General features: G+C 47.0%; 1 protein-coding gene across 3 annotated transcripts in view; it reads left to right on the plus strand.

Moving 5' to 3' along the window:
• Window positions 1–20,637, plus strand: part of LOC147111908 (microtubule-associated tumor suppressor candidate 2-like) — a 901,351-nt gene that overhangs the window by 417,069 nt on the left and 463,645 nt on the right. The gene's annotated exons all lie outside the window — the stretch shown is intronic.

Here is a 20,637-nt window from a genome sequence, read left to right on the forward strand (position 1 = left end):
CATGCCGAGTGCCCGACGAAGAGAGCCGAGATTCGTAGGGGGAGGGAGCTCCTGAAGCGGACGAAGTCGCTCTGGATCTGGTTTGATGACACCGTTGCCCACCCAGTAGCCAAGGATGTTGACTGATCATACTGATTTCACAGATTTGGACTCATTTAAGGTTCAGTTGCGACGACGGAGAACGTCAAAAAATTTCTGGAGGTTGGCATCATGCTCCTTCTGGTCATGACCAGCAATGGTGATATTATCCAGATATGGAAAAGTGTCTGTTAAGTTCTCCTGTTTGACTAGGCTATCCATTGCCCTTAGAAAGACGGCCACCCCATTGGTGACCCCAAATGGAAGGCAACAAAACTGATAAAGCCGGCCATTGGCCTCAAAGGCCGTATACTTTTTGTCAGAGTCCTTTAATGGTACTTGATGGTATGCGCTCTTTAAATCAAAAGTTGAAAATACCTTGTAGTTGGCAAGGTTATTGACCATGTCATCGATGCGTGGTAGTGGGTAGGCATCCAGGTCGGTATACTGGTTAATAGTTTGCGAGTAATCGATGCAAAGACATTTCTTGTGTTGCTTCAGAGGATTTTTAACAACAACGACTTGAGCCCGCCAGGAAGATGAACATGGCCAAATGATACCGTCAGCTAGAAGGTGAGAGATTTCTGCCTCGATAAAGGATCGATCATCTTGGCTGAAACGTCGTGATTTAGTGGCTATGGGCTTACATCGGGGGGAAAGATTGGCAAACAAGGAGGGCTCGTTGAGCGAAGCCGCCGAAAGTGCACAAAACGGTACTTTGGAAATAGTAAGCTCCGGCTTTGACCCTCCAAACTCGAAAGTGAGTCTTTTGTGTTGTTTCTGGAAATCCTGTCCCAGGAGCACATTAGTTTTTTGAGCACCCTGAGCCGGGTGGAGAAATAAGTGCGGCCATTGAGAATAAGGTCGACAAGACAAAAGCCGGTAGAGTTGGTGGTCAGTGTCGTCAGAGCCATTGCAATTTCCCTGTACGAGGGGTAAATACGCAGTTTTAACTTACTGACAGCCCACTCACTAATGAAGCTGTCAGAGCTGCATGAGTCGATTAGTGCACTCAAAATGTGTCCATTTACCGAAATCTTCATGGCTGCATGGGACAGACTTTGGGGAAAACAGCTGTGATGGGAGGAGGGGCAGTTTTACCCTTGACAGCTGTAACCTTAGTAGTGGTTCTTGGGGGAGGAGCAGTTTTATAGATTGCAGCTGTAACCTTAGTAGTGGCTCTTGGGGGAGGAGCAGTTTTATAGATAGTAGCTGCAAACTAACAGGGGCTCTCAACCAGTATACCTTATGAAAAGTTGCCTTTCTTACTAACAGAGGCTCTTGACTGGCATACCTTAGAAAAGTGACCTTTCTTACTGCAATGATTGCAGGTTGCATTACGAGCAGGACAAAATTTCCTATAGTGGAATGCACCTCCACAGGAGAAACACTTCCTTCCAGATTGCCAAGATGCCGCTAGGACGGGGTCGTCATCAGTGAAGGCTTCTAGGGTAGGGTTGTCATCCGCTAGGTTAGAGTCATCATCAGCGAGGGCTTCCACCTGAAACCTATCGAAGGAGTCATTAAAGGTGATAGCAGCAGCCCATGCACATGGTAAAAGATAGGTATCTGCATTCCTCTTTGCTAATTCCAGGGAACATGCCTGGTCATAGGCAGCCTGTAACTTGAGGGTTTTATTCTCCAACAGACGCTGGCGTGTGAAGGGAGACGTAATTCCGTTAATAAAAGAATCACGAATTAGCTCCTTCTGGTACTGCTCAGCTGTGACAGCTTTAAGATTACAATCCTTGCTGAGCCTGCGAAGCTTTTGAAGGAATTCGTCAAGTGATTCCCCGGGTTGTTGTCGAGTAGTGGCCAGTAGATGCCGAGCAAAAATTTTGTTTGGGGCCTTAACATATAGTCGCTGTAATATTAGGATAGTGGAGTCATAGTCTACATAGTCTTCGATATAGCGAAACACATGAGGAGATACATAATTGGCAAGTATCTCTAATTTATCAGGAACATTCTCACCACACACCCTGAGGAAGTTGCTGAAGGTACGATACCAGTGTTTCCATACCTTAGCAGTTGTAGGTGAATTCGGGTCCAGGTCAAGACATGCGGGTCTGAGTAGTTTGTCCATGATGGATTGATTACTACATCCGAGTTCCCTTCTACAGTTGAAGTCGTAGCTGGCTGTTCCCGAAATTACTCAGAGCGTGGAGCCGATACACAGTTGATTAAATTGATGTAAAAAAATCTACTGAGCACTTGGTTTGAGTATAAAACAAGGCTTTAATCAACTGTTTCAAAACCATGAGATTTCTAGTTACATCACAGTTCCTGGTTACAGAAACATCCTGAGCAAGCTGGGCCCACGCCCGAGTATTTATACTCCTTGGACAGCACCACCAACTGGCCGCCCAGTGTTACTTCACGAGTCATGATAAGATTCATGACAATGGGGAGATAGTGTTTCACTGAAAATGAGTGCAGGTCTAGTGAGATTTTAATTCTGTAGATATTGTAGAATAGTGCACACAAGTTCTTCTTGCTTATCGGCTGGCTTTTATCTTTGTATTAATAATCATATAACCCTTGTTAATTTTGAGTTAATATTCAGTGTAATCATCATTATTAATGAAGAAATAATGAAATCAAAATGAAATAATACCCTATAATTTTATATTTTGTAAAATGCTGAATATATTTGTAAATGGGAAACGGGGATTGGTTCTGGAGAGATAATTGGGGCAATAATTGAAATTTTGATTGAACTTGAAGAGCATTGAAGAATGGTCGAATAATCCGGGAAGCTGCAATGAGTGGCAAGTAAAATTTAGCATGGCTTTATCTGGATTCCCTTCAGGCCAGAGACGGCTCCATTTAATATATCCTTTCATGTGCAGACCCATTAACCTTCTGAAGTGGCTGTGTAATTTTTTTGACAGTACAGCTGAAAGTGTAAGATAAATAGGGCTCAAAATGAACCCGTTGATCACTGGGGTCTTTGAATACATGATTATTGGGGTTTGGGCTTAACTGTTCCGTTGACCATGAAAACAACTACAGGATTTACAGTAGGTAATGCCATAGACTTGGTGCTAGTCTGCTTTACTTGTTTTTTTGGAGAACCTGTTTATGAACAAATTTTTACTGTAACACTACAATGTTTTCAGTTTTCCCTGAATTTATATATCTTAGATTAATTTCACGTAACTCATATTTTAATTATCTCTACATTAAATCTATTATCACGTAAGATTTGAAATGAATAATATTAGATTTCCTCTTAACTTTCTCTGTTCCAGTGAAAAAGCTGAATTTTTGAGTCTCCCTGAGATCATTCTAGTGAATCTTCACTGTACCCTTCCCATGGCGGTAATATCTTTCAAAATAATGGGGTGTCCAGAACTACACACAATATTCCAACTCTGCCCCAACCAGTGCCTTGTAAAAATGTAACATCACTTCCTCACTATTGTGTCTAATGCCCCATATATAAAACCTTCTTTGGATCTTCTTATGGCATTTTCTACCTGTACTTCTAGTTTTAAAGACTTACATATCTGCATTTGTAGATTCCACTCAGTTAAGAATCTTTCAGTTTCGGGTATACCACTTCATGGGGCTGATTCTCCTGTTCCCTAATCATGCCAGTGGAAGTTGGACAGTCCGCATTTCACACGTACCTGATTTAAACTCCGATGAAGCAGGCCTTATTTCTGTGGTCAGCTGTTTTACATGTCATGGACGAACCCCAGGTTGGAATACTGTCTTGCATTTGGTGCTTGCTCAGAAAAGGGGGCGGGAAGTTGTACGTTGCTGCAGGGGTAAGGGAATTTAGCACCAATGGCTGCTGTTTGTACCAGCAGCTAAATCTCCTGACCACTCTGTGCAGCCTAATTGCAGCAAATAATTTGTCCCCATGATGTCTGAATAGTTAAATAACATTAAAGGCAAAGTTGCTGACTGCCCCTTAAAGGATCCACCAGTCTAAAGGTAGTGTTTAGCAACACCTTGGTCCTGATATTAATGCAAATGCGGGTTCCGAGTGGGTGGGGGAATCGTGCATGCAAAACCCGATAGAAAATTTAACGGGCCGGAATTGCTGATTTCAAGTTGATTGCCTAATTTTTCCTTCTGGGTTTTGCGTCTCCAAGCTGCGCAACGGGCGTGACGCGCACTGGCATGATGCGATCTCAAGTCAACTATTTAAAGTGCCCATTTTCCCGCTCCCTCCCTCAGATATGCAGCCAATGAATAGCACGGGTAGCGCTAACTGCAACATTATAATGAGGTCCTGAATCATTATAATGAGGTCCCAGCAACAATTTCATGTGGTTACAGGGACCACGTGAACAGGTGGGTGGAGCACACCCCGCCCCCTGAGTTTAACACTTTGGGCCCAAAATTCTGGGGATGGGGAGGGCAGGAGATAGCATGATTCCAGCAGGGAACTGCAATTTGAAGCGAAACCTGAATTTACAGGGTTTCCATCAATTTGCATGTGTCAGAAATTCCAATCTGCAGGACTGGCACTCCTGCCCACTGCCCCGATGGCTTGACAACAACAACAGCTTGCATTTATATAGCGCCTTTAACGTAGTAAAACATTCCAAGGTGTTTCACAGGAGCATTATCAAACAAAATTTGACACCGAGCCACATAAGGAGATATTAGGACAGATTGGTCAAAGGAGTGTCTTAAAAAGGGAGAGAGAGTTGGAGAGGTTTAGGGAAGGAATTCCAGAGTTTAGGAGCTAGGCAGCTGAAGGCACGGCCACCAATGCTAGTGCGGTGAAAATCGGGGATGCACAAAAGGCCAGATTTGGAGGAGCACAGAGATCTTGGAGCGTTGTATGGCTGGACGAGGTTACAGAGATAGGGAGGGATGAGGCCATGGAGGGAATTGAAAACAAGGATGAGAATTTTAAAATCGAAGCGTTGCCGCACTGGGAGCTAATGCGAGCACAGGGTGATGGTTTCTGGAACTTGGTGCGGGTTAGGATATGGGCAGCAGAGTTTTGGATGAGCTCAAGTTTACGGAGGATGCATGGTGGGAGGTCAGACAGGAGAGGATTGGAATAGTCGAGTCTAGAGGTAACCAAGGCATGGGTGAGGGTTTCAGCAGTTTGGGGCCATGTCTGCGCTAACAAGGAATTCCACCCAGCTCCTCCCATTATGCCCAGTGAATTCCATGCCTGCTGAGAGCAGATATGGGTTCTATTGTGGGCCTTAAGTGTGACCTAAAGTGATGATGGCAAATGATGTTTAATCCCAGAAGGATCAATTGCTTCCAAGATACCCTATTCTGTCCTCAGTGAAGGTTTTGACATTTTTTGGTGCCTTGTCGTCAGCCTGACGAGGGCCTCTGGCTTCTCCTTTCAGAGTGGCATGGGGGGGTCCATCTGTCTGCCAGCATCTTGGGGCTAGTGCCTCTGTCACACTTCTAAAGATGCGGGCCTGTCAAACTGAATATTACCTAGCAAAGTGGCGGCTGGAAGTCCTGCCCCACACTTCTTCTCTCTGAAATTTGGACTCTTGGTACTTGGGAATTTGGATGGGAAAACAGTGCATTTGAGTCTTTGAAAGTATCTGTATCTGCTGGATCGGTTGAATGGCCAACAATTTCTTCTCCACCTTAATTTCCTATTGTTTTAATTAAGAAAATGTATTATTAAAGCACAACACACCATGGAGCGTTCATGAAACCCATCACATTACCCAGTAGACTGTGTCTTATAGAAAATCAACTCCAATGCATTGAAATTATAGATGATATATCTATATATATAAAACGGTATGTCTCTCTGTCTGTCTTTCTGTCTCTCTGTCCGGCTATACAATCAAAAGTTATAGAGCATACCTACACGTGTGTTACATCAAAAGAAAGCTTACGATTCCAGAATGGTCGTAAGCGTATTTATGTTTCGGTGAGACAAAAATTGTGCCCGCGGTATCCAAAAAACGTTCAAAATTCCGCTCATTATCTGCTCATTAGCATTGAGTGACGTCGAGGTCGACCAATCGTACGGTCGAGCGACCCGACGGTCGACCAATCGCTGCGTGGCGGGGGTGGGTTCCTGGCACATGCGGGCGGGCCCTCCTAGAGTCGAGTGATGGGACAATTGACCAATCCTATGCTTCGGTGACCTGACGGTTGACCAATCGGTGCGTATGTAGGTGGGCCTTATCGTTCTGAACCGAGGTGAGTCGCCGCCATCTTGATTCCAAACTTTTCATTTCTTTTTCCTCCTTTCTGCGTGTTTCTTTTCAAATATACATTTCCAGCAAAAAAAAAGTTGCTTTTAAAACACAAAGGGCTAAAAATTCGGTATCGCCACGCCAGGTCTTTAGTGCCCGAAATTTAGCGCTGGGCCGGATTCCCCTAGCTCCCGCCTGAAATTCAGTTGCGCCGCCCCAAGACGGAGGCGGGCGCTATTGCAGGGTTTGGCCGCCTCGCTTGGGGCGGTGTATGTCAGTTTCAGGCGTCCAGCTGCCGCTGCGGCACCCGATGCGGTGCGGCAGGCTGGGGTACTGCAGGCCTCCTCCTTCTCTTAAGGAGGAGCTGCCTGCAGCCGTGAGATCGCCGCTGGATTCCCCCGGCAAATGAGCCCGGCACCACGGAGAAGTGCCGGGCTCGCGGGAGTCACACATCAATGCCGCGGGGGGGGTGGTGCAGGAGTCCGGGGAGGGAGGTGCGGCCAGGCGGCCGTCGGGAAAGCGGCTGGCTGCCCCTCCACCTTTATGCGCCGGCCTTTCGGAGCTGCAAGGCACCGTTTTACAAACGCTGTTTGCGGCCGCCACGGGCGAGGCGGCCGCAACTGAATTTGGCCATCGGGCCGGAATACCATTGGAACCGGGGCGCTGCGCACACCGATGACGTCATCGGTGCCGGCGCAGCGCTACCGGCTAACGCCGATGTTAGGCACCAAATGAATTTCGGGCGCTAAAAAACTTCCGGCGCAAACCACTCTATAGCCAGTAAGTGGGCGCAAACGCGACTGAATTTCTAGGCCAAATTGTTTTTAAAAAAAGTTAATTAATTTCTCTAACCTCTATAATTTTCCTACCTTTCACCGTTTTTGTAGGCCTCGAAGCCTGGGCCTCTCCTCCGCACCCACGCCTGAGCCAGGCACCTCCCGGCTCCAGCCAACAAGCGGCCCCCGATCGCCGCCATCTTTGTGAAGGCTGGAGGGGCGGGCCTCAGCCGAGCGTCACTACCGCTGCCATCTTAGTAAAGGCTGGTGCGGCGGGTGGCGGCACGGAGCTCCGCGGAGCAGGTGCGCGGCGGCGTCTCACTCTCCCCCCCAGTCTCTCTCTCTCTCTCTTCCCCACGCCTCCTGAATGCGCGGGGGAAGAGGCCCGGGGCACCGTGGCCGCTTTCGGAGACTTCAACTCCGTGACAGGTGAGGAGGGTCTTTCTTGTTCACGTTGGGCAGCGGGCAGGTTCCCCGGGTGCTGTTCCCTGGTGGTGTGGGGCCGGAGCCCGGCTCTCACCTTGCCCCGGAGAGCGGGCGGACGGCGGGGCCTGGAGTAGCAGAGGGGAACAGTCAACAGACAGACGTCAGAGAGACAGAGAAATAGGGAGGGAGGAGAGGGAGAGGAGAGGGAGAGGGAGAGTGAGGAGAGGGGCAGGGAGGGAGAGTGAGGAGAGGGGCAGGGAGGGAGAGTGAGGAGAGGGGCAGGGAGGGAGAGAGGAGAGGGGCAAGGAGGGAGAGGGGAGAGAGAGAGAGGGTGGGGGGAGGGGAGAGGGTGAGGAGAGGGTGAGGGAGGGAGAGGACAAGGGGGAGGGAGGGAGAGAGAGTAAAGCAGGGAGAGACGGGGAGGGAGAGAGAGAGGGTGAGGGAGGGAGAGGGTGAGGAGAGGGGGAGGGAGGGAGAGGACAGGGGGGAGGGGGGGGAGGGGGGAGAGGGGGAGGGAGGGACAGAGAGTAAAGCAGGGAGAGACGGGGGAGGGAGAGAGAGGGTGAGGGAGGGAAAGAGTGAGGGGGTGGGGCAGGGAGGGAGAGCTTACCTTCTTCCTTCCTTCGCAGGGGTCCATCGGGCCACCTTCCCCCCCGTCTCTCTCTTCCCCCCCAGTCGCGCTCTCTCTTCCCCCCCCAGTCACTCTCTCTCTTCCCCCCCAGTCGCTCTCTCTCTTCCCCCCAGTCGCTCTCTCTCTTCCCCCCCAGTCGCTCTCTCTCTTCCCCCCCGTCGCTCTCTCTCTTCCCCCCAGTCGCTCTCTCTCTTCCCCCCCAGTCGCTCTCTCTCTTCCCCTCCAGTCGCTCTCTCTCTTCCCCCCCAGTCGCTCTCTCTCTTCCCCCCAGTCGCTCTCTCTCTTCCCCCCCAGTCGCTCTCTCTCTTCCCCCCAGTCGCTCTCTCTCTTCCCCCCCCAGTCGCTCTCTCTCTTCCCCCCCAGTCGCTCTCTCTCTCCCCCCCAGTCGCTCTCTCTCTACCCCCCCCAGTCGCCCTCTCTCGTTCTCAGTATACAGGAGCTGTAAAACAGTTCTCTCTTAAAGGTACATACACAACAATTCCTCCCCTTTTAGATTAACAGCACCATAACATTCATTTAACAATTAACATTTTTAACATGCAACATTAACTGAAAATAGTCCATTTATAGATTCAGTCTTTGGGGCGGCTTCCTGATCCTTTTGGGATAGCGCCTTTCCTGAGGTTCTTGTTCTTGGTGCGGAGGCGATTCTGGCCCCTTTTCGTCGGTTAGTTCATCGGTTTCCACTGCTACTGGTTCGGAGGTAGATGCTACCGGTATGTCGGGTTCATCCCCAGGTACTCGAGACATGGGGTTGACTCGTTCCTGTGACGCTAAGATCTGATCGATGTGGCGTCTCACAATGTTCTCCCCGACATCCACTGTGTACATTAATGGCCCCTGCCTTGTGCATATCGTTCCGGGTTGCCATTTCTCTGTTCGGTAGTCACGGGCCAAGACTGGTTGTCCCACATTGAAGCTCCTTGTCGGCTTTTCGTTGATGTGCTGGAATTGTTTATCCTCAACATTTCTTCGCACATTGGGTCTGAGCAATCCAGACGAGATCTCAACCTTCGGTTAAAGAACATCATGGCCGGGGTCTGGTTGGTAACTGCATGTGTCGCATTTCTGTAGGCTAATAGGAAATTGTCCACCTTATGCTGTAGTGGAATTTCATCGTCGCACATGGCCTTTATCGCCTTTTTAAAGGTTTGTACGAACCTTTCAGCCAATCCATTTGTGGCTGGATGATACGGGGCGGATGTGTAATGCCTTACCCCATTCCTTCTCATAAATTTTCAAAACTCTTCGGACACAAACTGTGGTCCATTATCAGAGCAAATCTGCTCTGGCAAGCCGTTCCTGGCAAATATGGTCCGTAGGACTGCAATCGTTTTCTCTGTAGTGGTTGAGGACATTTTTATCACCTCAGGCCATTTCGAGTGAGCATCCACTGCTATTAAAAACATTGAGTCCATGAATGGACCAGCAAAATCAATATGCACCCGTTGCCATGGAGAGGAGGGCCACTCCCATGGGTCTAGAGGGGCATGTGGTGGTGCATTTTGGACCTTCTGGCATCCTGAGCAGCTCTTGGTTAGGTCCTCAATTTGTTTATTGATCCCCGGCCACCACACATAAGCCCTAGCAAGGCTTTTCATTTTCACCCCTCCCAGATGACCTTCATGAAGCTCATTTAACACTCTCTCCCTTAACTTGGGTGGAATCACCACTCGGGATCCACACATCACTGTCCCCTGGCATACTGACAGCTGTTCTCTTCTGGATGAGAATGCTGGCAACAGTGAGTCGCCATGTGTTGCCCATCCCCTCACCGTCAAATCATATACCCGAGACAGTGTCGGATCATTGCGGGTCTCCTTCTCTATATCCACGTTCGTTACTGGCAGTCGTTCAATTATTGACGAATAAAATATCTCGATAGGGTCCACTGCTGGTGCTTCCTCCACAGTAGGCAGTGGCAGGCGTGATAGCCCATCAGCGTTTCCATGCTGTTTCGTGCCTTTATATTCTATTTCATATTGATTCGCCCCTAGAAACAGGGACCATCTTTGTAACCGTTGTGCAGTCATCACTGGAACGCCCTTCTTAGGATTAAAGATGGAGACAAGTGGTTGGTGGTCAGTCAGCAAGGTGAACTTCTGCCCATGCAGATAGTGGTTGAATTTTTTTACTCCCCATACTAGGCTGAGGGCCTCCCTGTCAATCTGGGCGTAGTTGCGCTCGGCTGAGGTTAGTGGCCGAGACGCAAAGGCTACTGGCCTCTCCAACCCGTCTGGGAATTTGTGCGACAGCACCGCTCCAATACCATAGGGTGACGCATCACATGCCTAACGAATTGGTAGTGCTGGGTTGAAATGGGCCAACACCTCTTTTGATGTGATCAATTCTTTACACTTCTGGAAAGCTCGTCTACGTTCGTCATTCCACTTCCATGGCACCCCTGTTTGCAGTAGGGTGTTCAGTGGGTGTAATACTGTGGACAAATTTGGTAAGAACTTATGGTAGTAGTTTACCAGCCCGAGGAACGACCTCAGTTGTGACATATTTTCCGGTGCTGGAGCCTTGACTACTGCCTCAATCTTTTCAGGGGACTTATGTAACCCCTCTTCATTGATGACGTGGCCACAATACGAGATCTGCTTCTGGAAAAACTCGCACTTGTGGCGATTAGCTCGTAGCCCATATTCCTTTAATCTGGTGAGCACCTTCTCCAAGTTGGCGAGGTGATCACTGTCACTTTCGCCCGTGACCAGGATGTCGTCCAAATAACACTGGGTCCCTGGAATCCCTTGCAGGACTTGATCCATCGCCCTTTGCCAAATAGCCGGAGCCGATGCTACCCCGAACACCAGCCGGTTGTATTGATAGAGACCTTTATGAGTGTTGATCGTGAGGTATTGTTTCGAGGCTTCTTCTACCTCCATTTGCAAGTACGCCCTGCTAGATCAATTTTGGTGAAGCGTTTCCCTCCAGATAGCGAGGCGAAAATATCCTCAATTCGTGGAAGCGGATATTGTACCGTGTGAAGGACTGGGTTCACTGTCACCTTAAAATCCCCACAGATGCGGACCTTCTTTGGTTCCCCAGGCGTATTACTCAACGACCTCTTCATTACAGGAACGATGGGTGTAGCCCACTCGCTCCAGTCTACTTTGGACAGTACTCCTGAACGTTCCAACCCTTCTAGCTCTGCTTCGACGGCTGGTCTGATCGCATAAGGCACTGGTCTGGCCTTAAGAAACTTTGGGCTTGCATTTTCCTCTATTTTAATCGTTGCTGTTATGCCTTTTAGTGTTCCGAGTCCCTCCTGGAACACTTCTTTTGCGTCAGTTAGCATTTTTGACAGTCGTCCAGGTGTGACGTCGTCATCCTTTTTGGCCTCAACCTTCAGTGCCTGTATGGAATGCCAATCAAATTGTATCTTCCAGATCCATTCACGTCCTAGCAGTGATGGTCCTCCATCTGGCAATACATATAAGTCCATTTTAGGTATTTCCTGGCCTTTGTATATCACTTTCACCCTTATTTTTCCTTTGGGGTAGACTTTTTGCCCCGTGTACGTCTTCAAGACAACCTCTGTAGCTTTCAAGGGTATATGTGAAAATAGCCGCTTGTAGTCCCTTTGGTTTATGACTGTTAGGGCTGATCCTGTGTCCAATTCCATTTTCACTTGGACTCCGTCTATCTTGAGTGTAACCCAGATAGTCTGGTGATCCTCCATTTTGGTTACCTTATGTAGTTTCAGACAACCCAGCTCCTTGCTTCCGGAGTCTGTGTCACTTTTCTGTTCGTCTGAACTACTGTCCATCACCTTGTGTACCTTTTTGTACTTCTCCTATGGAGATTTCTTGCTGTTGGTTTTCTTCCCAGACCTGCAGACTCTTGCTATGTGTCTTGCTTTTCCACACTGTCTGCACACTTGGTCCTTGAACCAACAATCCTTCTGGTTGTGTGTTGTTCTGCCGCAGCGATAACACTTCCTTGTTCCATAGGACATTTCATTGATGCCATATTCTTGTGGTCTCCGTTGTATCTCTGCAGCGCCCCTTGCGGCTGCTTTGTGTGATACTGCCATACTGAAAGCCTTGTCCAGCGTAAGATCCTTTTCTGATAGAAGCCGTTTCTGGGTTCCTTCACTTTGAAGCCCACACACAAACTTGTCCCTTAACGTATCTGCTAGTCCCACACCAAACTGGCAGTGTTTCGATAGCTTGCGCAGTTCCGTTAAGTACTCAGCATTGCTTTCGTCTTTGTGTTGGTTCCTTTTATGGAACTTAAATTGTTCTGCTATCAGCAGCGATGTGGGGTTTAAGTGGTCCTGTAGGATTTCTACTATGCTTTCGAAGTTCTTATTCACAGGCTTCTCTGGGGTTATTAGGTTTCGCAGTGACCCATAAGTTTTTGCACCCATGGAATTTAACAAAACCAGTGCTTTCCTAGCATCTGGCACTTCATTCGCCCTGCAGTACACCTCAATACGTTCCACATATGTCGCCCAATCTTCGACTTCATTGTTGAACGTAGAGATACTGCCACTCTTTGGCACCCCTGGGTGTGATTTAACTGTCAAAAATGGCGTCGCCCGCGCTTTCCCTTCTTCTCCGCTGGCACAAAATGGCGTCTCCCGCGCTTTCCTTTCTTCCCGCGCTCGCCCTTCTTCTCCGCTGCGGCTTCTAAAAATGGCGTCTCCCACGCTCTTCCTTCTCCGCGGCTCAATGGCGTCTCCCGCGCTCTCCCTTCTTCTCCCCGTGGACACTGTTCAGCCCTTGAGCCCTGGCTGTGCTCTGCGCATTTTTTTTTTTTCTGTGCGCCTTTCCCGTTTCCGCCACTCGGTCCTGAACCCGGTTGCTGCTTTACCCTCTCTCTCTCCATTTTGTTTTTCCTCGACGCCGCTCGGTTTTCAACCCCCGGCTGCGCCCTGTGCGCTTCACCTTCTATCTTACCCTGTCGACGCTGCTCGGCTTTTTCTCTGCCGTCGGTCGGCTCCAGCCGCCGCTGTCCGGGAAGGGTCTGCGCTGTACCTGTCGTCAGTCTGTTGCTGATCGTCGTGGCTGGGGAACCAAGCCCGGCTCTCCACAGCCTCCCCTGCGATGTTCACTCTCTGGCGGACGACTGGGCGGTTGCTCGTGGTCGACGCCCGTGTTTCTGGCCTCGACTTTCTTCCACCGCCCTCCCGGAGCGAATCCTCGAAGGGAAATGCAGAGTTGCAGGTAGATTCGAATCGACACTCGTCGCCACTGTTAGATCCGTGATTCTTTAAATAGGATGTTTCCCCAAGAACTACACGGATGCTGTAACTTAACAATCAACAGGTATTTACTGGAGTAGAGTAGTCTCAAGACTGAAGTACAGAAGCCTGCTCCGGCTTTATATACAGGTGTGGTCACTGCCGGTACTACAGTATACAGGAGCTGTAAAACAGTTCTCTCTTAAAGGTACATACACAACAGGTTCCACATTATGAGAATTCTATTTAAAGAAAATTACTTTATCTCAGTTTTTTTCTGCCATCATCAACGTAAACTGTAACTGGATGGTAAATGACTGGAATATAGTCAACACTTTATGAAACTACATTATATATATTTTAAATTTCAAACATACGCTTTTATTTAACTACCAACTACATAGAAAATGTGGCCCAAAATTTCTATTTGTAAGAAGCGTTTAACTGATGTTTTCTTTCACAATAAAAAACATCATATTGGTTAATACAGTAAGTGAGGCACAGCAATTGTGCCCAATTACTGTTTGTATGCCATATGTCTTCGACTAGTTGTCACCAGCACATCTAGCAAAAACTATCAGGTTTTTGATGTATCAGGTTTTTTTATATATTAGCTGTTGGCCTTGGTTCATTGGTAACCCTCTTGCCTCTGAGCCAGAAAATTGTGGGTTCAAGGCCCACTCCAGAGACATGAGCACGTAATCTAGGCAGTGTCCTTCAGGTCTTCAATTCAGTACTATTCTATTTCAGTGAGCTGAGGTGTCTGTGGCTAATTTGTGAGCTATCCTCATTAATGGTCCAAGATTTGATGCAGAGAAAATAGCAGCTTAGGAAAGTACCAAAAAGACTCTGCAAACCATCTGTCTAGTTTTAAAAATTAATATCCATCAATCGCTCAACCCCTGAAATTCTATTCAATTATCCCGTAAACGTTTCTGTCGTATTTGCTTCCACTGCCTTCCTGGGCTGTGTATTTCACACATTTACCACCTGCTACATAAAGTAGTTAAATCTAAACTGTCTGTTCATTTTTCCTCTTCCCTCTTCTAAGCTTGAGCCTGTGTCCCCTGGTTTTAGATTTTGTGGCAATCTCAAAATGTATTATTGGGGTTCAATTTATCGAATTCCCTTTAGATTCTCAAATACTTCAGTAATACCTCCCAGAGCCTTCTTTTCAGCCTCTCTTCATAACTCAAATGCCTTGAGATAGGTATCAATTTGGTTGCCTTTTACTGCACAGCAACAGTATTTAACCAAAAACCTGGCATAATTCAGTGGTATTTCTGCCAGATGCTCTTTTTTCTCTGTGCGCCCATTTAGAATGGAAGCATGGGAAGCACCATGTGTGAAGGAGCTCTTATTTGTCTTTGTACGTTTTTTTAAATAATGCAGTATTTTTTATATAATTTTTTGTTAGATATTGCTTTTATACTTCTGACATTTACTTTTCAGAAACATTTCAGGGAGCTTTTTTTTTTACTTCTTAAGGTAAGTTTATTTTAAAGCACCTCTTTTTTTTTTAATTTGTTTTTATGGGATGTGGGCGTCGCTGGCAAGGCCAGCATTTATTGCCCATCCCTAATTGCCCTTGAGAAGGTGGTGGTGCACCGCCCTCTTGAACCGCTGCAGTCCGTGTGGTGAAGGTACTCCCACAGTGCTGTTAGGGAGGGAGTTCCAGGATTTTGACCCAGCGACGATGAAGGATTGGCGCTATACTTCTAAGTCAGGATGATGTGTGACTTGGAAGGGAACTTGGAGATGGTGGTGTTCCCATGAGTCTGCTGCCCTTGTCCTTCTAGGTGGAAGAGGTCGCGGGTTTGGGAGGTGCTGCCGAAGAAGCCTTGGCGAGTTGCTGCGGTGCATCTTATAGATGGTACACACTGCAGCCACGTTACGCCGGTGGTGGAGGGAGTGAATGTTTAAGGTGGTAGAGGGGGTGCCAATCAAGCGGGCTGCTTTGTCCTGGATGGTGTCGAGCTTCTTGAGTGTTGTTGGAGCTGCACTCATCCAGGCAAGTGGAGAGTATTCCATCACACTTCTGACTTGTGCCTTGTAGATGGTAGAAAGGCTTTGGGGAGTCAGGAGGTGAGACACTCGCTGCAGAATACCTAGCCTCTGACCTGCTCTTGTTGCCACAGGATTTATGTGGCTGGCCCAGTTAAGTTTCTGGTCAATGGTGACCCCCAGGATATTGATGGTGGGGGATTCGGCGATGGTAATGCTATTGAATGTCAAGGGGCGGTGTTTAGACACTCGCTTGTTGGAGGTAATCATTGCCTGGCACTTCTGTGGTGTGAATGTTACCTGTCAGTTATCAGCCCAAGCCTGAACGTCGTCCAGGTCTTGTTGCATGTGGGCATGGACTGCTTCATTATCTGAGGAGTTGTGAATGGCACTGAACACTGTGCAGTCATCAGTGAACATCCCCATTTCTGACCTTATGTTGGAGGGAAGGTCTACTACAGTATTTCATGCTTGAGGTGATATAAAATAAAAGAAAGCCTGTCAGGGAGATCATCAAGCCATGTCTGCAGACCTTGGCATACCTAACTATCAGTGACCCACAATTATCACTGGGTCAGCAGGGCAGTGCTCTGCCATCTGCATTAACATCATCAGCCAACTTGTAACAAAGGAATGGCGACACTGGTGGTTGGAGAGGTCATCACTGCTCTTAGTTGTCAAGTCTGTTAGATTATTCCTAACCACTACTACAATATCAAGTAGTGTGTTGCCCACCCATGAATCAAACAGGTGAATGGCATGCCAGTCATCAAGGCCAGTACTTTTATCATCTTTTTTACTCAATAGCTGGCCAATATCATCACACTGGTGCTATTCCAAAAGTACAGTGGTCATTTATGCTGCCATGTGCCCAACCTGAAGCACATCCTGGGTGTCAGTAATTGACTGTACTTCTGTGTGAAGCCTTTGGAAGATGCTAGTGTAGTAAGGCTTTCAATGGTATGTTGTAACTTGTCCGTGTGCCCTGCCGGAATAAGAGTATGCATAGTAAACAATGAAGCAGCTGTAAGGTTGTGTATGGGCTTGGCATGGGCAAGCAGTAAATATGGAACAGATTGGCAGGTAACTCTTTGTGGAATCTTGGGCCATTTACCTGGTTATATGGTACTGTTGGGTAATCTGACCTTGCTAGGTTCCTTAAAGTGTGCCATCTTCTCCAACATCTGCTCCCATGTCCTGCAGGTACTGTAGGAAGTGTTCAGCCTGATTGCCATCTCCTGCTAGGAATGGTGCACTTCATCCTCTGGTGTGCCAAACATGGCCTTCTCATACCCACCTCATGCTGCAGAATATCCACTTCACCAGTAATCAAACGGGGATGGGGGCAGTGCTTCCTTATTATTTACCTACAGGCTCTGCTTCATGCCTCCATGTTGGGTAGTCCTGACCTTTGGCCTTACCGTCATTCCTTCCACCTCATACAGCCCTCGCAAAGGTTGCAAACCGTTAGCAGTTTTTTTTGAACCTATATGAAGGGTCATTCATTTTTATCCCTATACTGTTTACCCCTTTAATTTTGAGCAGCAGTCCTTTAAGGGCAAAGGCCCCGCCATCATGTGCAAGGCTCAAAGCTGCACAGGGAGGGTGTCCAAATGAGATCCATGAGCTGGCCTCACTGCATCTGGCAAGGCCAGCTCATCACTCTGCTGGAACAGGATTTGGGCCTCACAGAACAGTGGTGCTTTAGCCAATAAGGCCTGTCTTGTTAATGTAAATGAATTCTAATTGAGCTCAAACTAAAAGTGCAATATATGGTATTAGTATAAGATATTTGTTTCACCCACTATGGTGAGCCAGAACTTCTGCATCCCAGCACTTAAGTCTTGTGTAGAACTCTTGATCTTAATTAAGAGAATGATGGATTACTTCAGGGTGAGAGGTTGCACAGTAAACCCTTTGATGACTATTGCCTGTATCTTACTACAGATTGTTTTCTGGTGTAATCCATCACCAGTACCTGGCATCTGTTAAAGGAAAAATATAGTAGGCTTTTCTATTTCAGTCTTTCCTGAATTTTTGCTACCAGAAGTAGCCAGATGACCATTTTATCACCTTTTTCATACTCAAAACCCATATGCCTCCATTCTTTGTGAAATCATGAATCAATTTTTATGGTTGTTATTTTTATTGTTGAATTGAGTTCTTGTTTCCTTCACTAGATGACAGTCTATTTACTAAACTGACAGCTCTAGAAATGGAAAAGTAATTCCTTAAATGGAGTTTTGTTTATGATTTCTTAGCTTATAATCATACCCTCTTGTACTCCTAATGCTTTTTGTACAGAATACCCCTCTACATCCATCTTACTGACTTCTTTCATTATTTTAAAACTTGGATTGCCTCCCCCCAGGAAAATCCATTTTTCCACTGAGAACAGTTTCAAATTGCATAGCCACTCTTTCTAAACCTCGAATTATTTTTGTTGCCCTTCTCTAAATCCTTTCCACTGTCTCTATATTACTTCACACGTGCAGTGAGCACAGCTGGGGAACATAAGCAGGTGTGGTACCTCTGATACTTATTGGGGGTAATTTTATGCACCCTGCCCTCCCGTGATCTCGACCCCGAGGAACGGGAAACCTATCTGCTTCTGAGCTGCGACCTCTTTTGCAGTGTTCCCCGCCCGATAGGGAGCCAAGCCTGTCGATCAGGCTGGATTCTGGGTGGGGACCTGTTTAAAAAAAAACATGCCGCTGTGGAGTTAAAACTCCATATGTAGTTAAAACTCTACAGCGTCTGGGGAAATCCCAACTTCCTTCCACTCCCCCCTCCCATCCCCTCAGCTTAGAAATCCCACCCCAGTAAATATCAGGTTCATTGTGTCACTGCCAATCACTTGAAACATTGTGAAGTTGCACTGCCAACACAATGCTTTGTTTGACAGAGCATGAATTCGAACATCAAATGTAGAAATCACTGCGCCCAATTCCCATACTTCTGATTTTCTGGTGATTCATTTTAATCACCAGATGATTGGTAGTGCTGACCTCCTGTGATGAGGAGCTTGGCTTCTACACAACTTCCACTCCATCTGTTCTTCTTTTAATACTTACATCAAAATTATTTAGAAATATGTAGTGAGCAGTAGGGCCAGGATTCTCCTCCTTGTGGCGGTGTTTCGGCAGGATGGAACCACCACCTGTACCCTCTGACTCTCCTGCAACGCCGGCCCGTTTTGCTGGGTCGTGGGTCATCTCTCATACATCGCAGGCCCACGGTGGTTATTCCTACTGCCAAGTGTGACCCCACCAGTGCCACCGAGAAACACCGGGTGGTGCTGCAGTGGGTTAAGTAGTGTGTGTGTGTGATGGGGATATAGCTCAACAAGGAAGCTATGAATGAATTACACTGGACCTGAATTTGCGGTCGGAGGCTTCTCGCGGGTGGATGCCTCCGAACCGCAATAAAACTACGAACCTACCTGATGGTCCTGGATCCACGGAGACTTGCGCTCCTGGGCCTCTACGCGTACGCATGCACGCGGCGCTGGGATCACGTGGGCCGGCCCAACCAATCAGAAAGGAGATTCCAATTATGCTTATGGGGATTCCATTTACATACGGAATCCCCATAAGCATAATAGGAATCATCCAAAAAATACATGTACACAACACTGAAATAAAAAAATTCCTTACATGTTGATATTTAATTAAAATACAATTTAATTAAAGATTTAAAACAAAAATTTAATTTTTTGAAAAATAAATTTAAGAATTTTTCAAGGGGTCAAAAATTTACAGGTTTTTGAATGCTAAAAGGATTTTAAAAATTTATTTTAGTATTTATTTAAACCCTTACACTGGTAAAAGAAATCCTTATGCCTGCTTTTACCAGGCATAAGAGTTTCATGGGCATTCGCTGGGCAGTAACTCTCCGCCAGCGAATGTCCATTTCCTGAGGATGCGGATGATCTGTAAAGAAGATTCTTGACGGATCGCAAGTTCCGGGTTTCTGCGCACTGCACGCGGAAACCAGGAACTTGCGGGGCACTAACGGCCACGTATACGGTCATAGGCCCCAGAAAATCCGAGCCAGTGTGTTCTGGAACTAGATCTGCAGCCGATGAGCAAACGCAGCACTGTGCTACCAATAACAGTAAATGTAGAAATGGCATTGAACTGCTCTGCCACGTGGGGTCTATTACGCAAGAGACCTGGCAAGTATCAGATAGTTTGTAATTCACCTCTGCATTATCAAGGTCATAGATGTTCTGTTTCGATATACTGGTGACGACATTACAGAATTCCATAAAGCAAGAGAGCCATATAGGGTTTTATGACTGATATCGTATTCCCCAGGTTATAGGGGCTTCTTCAGTGGCATTGGTGCTAGCCATTCAAGCATCTGTGTGATATTCATCAACAGAGAAGAATACTACTCTATAAATGTCTAAATGGTTTGTGACACTGCCAAGGAATTTATTATGTCAGTGCACAGTTTCCAAGGAGTAACCATGATTTCCCAAGGTGATAGCCATTTAAATGGTTGGCCCCTCAAAGATATGGCTTAACTGCTTCAAAATTGACTTGTGGCACTGCTACACAATGCTTGTAGCCCCCAGCAAATAATAATAACAACAACAACAACTTGTATTTATATATTTGTATTTATATTTATAATCCACTATGAAGCACATAAGAGAGACAGCTAGTCATCCAGCTGGAACTTTCTATGTTTGGACCATAGCTAGGGTCTCTACCATATGTCCTGGTGAACATTGGCAGAATGGTAGTGATGTGCTGCATGCTGCATAATATAGCCATGGAAAGAGGACATCTAGTTGTAGATGAGCCAAACTTTCCTCCAATTAAACATTGGGAAGAGCGAAGCCATTGTCTTTGGCCTCACCACAAATTCGTTCCATAGCCATCGATTCCATCCCCCTCCCTGCCCACTGTTTGAGGTGGAACCAGACTGTTCGCAACCTGTGTCCTATTTGAACCTGAGCTGAGCTTCTGGACCCATATCCTCTACATTACAAAGTTGTTATCACCAGTCTCTGCCTCAGACCATCTGCTGCTGTGTTCATGCTTTTGTTATCTCCACACTTGGCTATTCCAACGCTCTCCTGGGCACCCTCTTATCTTCCAACTTCCATAAACTTAAGTTAATTGAAAACTCTGCTGCCCAAGTTCAAGGTCCATGTCAAAGACTTGAGTATTTAACGTAGGCTGACACTTCAGTGCAGTACTGTGGTGGTGCTTCACTGTCAGGGGTGCTGTCTTTCAAATAAGACATTAAATGGATCCCTCTTTTGTGGATGTACAAGATCCCATGGCACAATTCAGAGATGAGTAGGGGAATTCTCTGGGTGTCCCGGCCAACAGCAATCAACCCCATCCAAACTGATCTGGTCATTTA

The sequence above is a fragment of the Somniosus microcephalus genome, chromosome 10, assembly GCF_052327205.1.
Source record: "Somniosus microcephalus isolate GS21.2 chromosome 10, FLI_Smic_1.0, whole genome shotgun sequence".
Taxonomy (NCBI): Eukaryota; Metazoa; Chordata; class Chondrichthyes; order Squaliformes; family Somniosidae; genus Somniosus; species Somniosus microcephalus.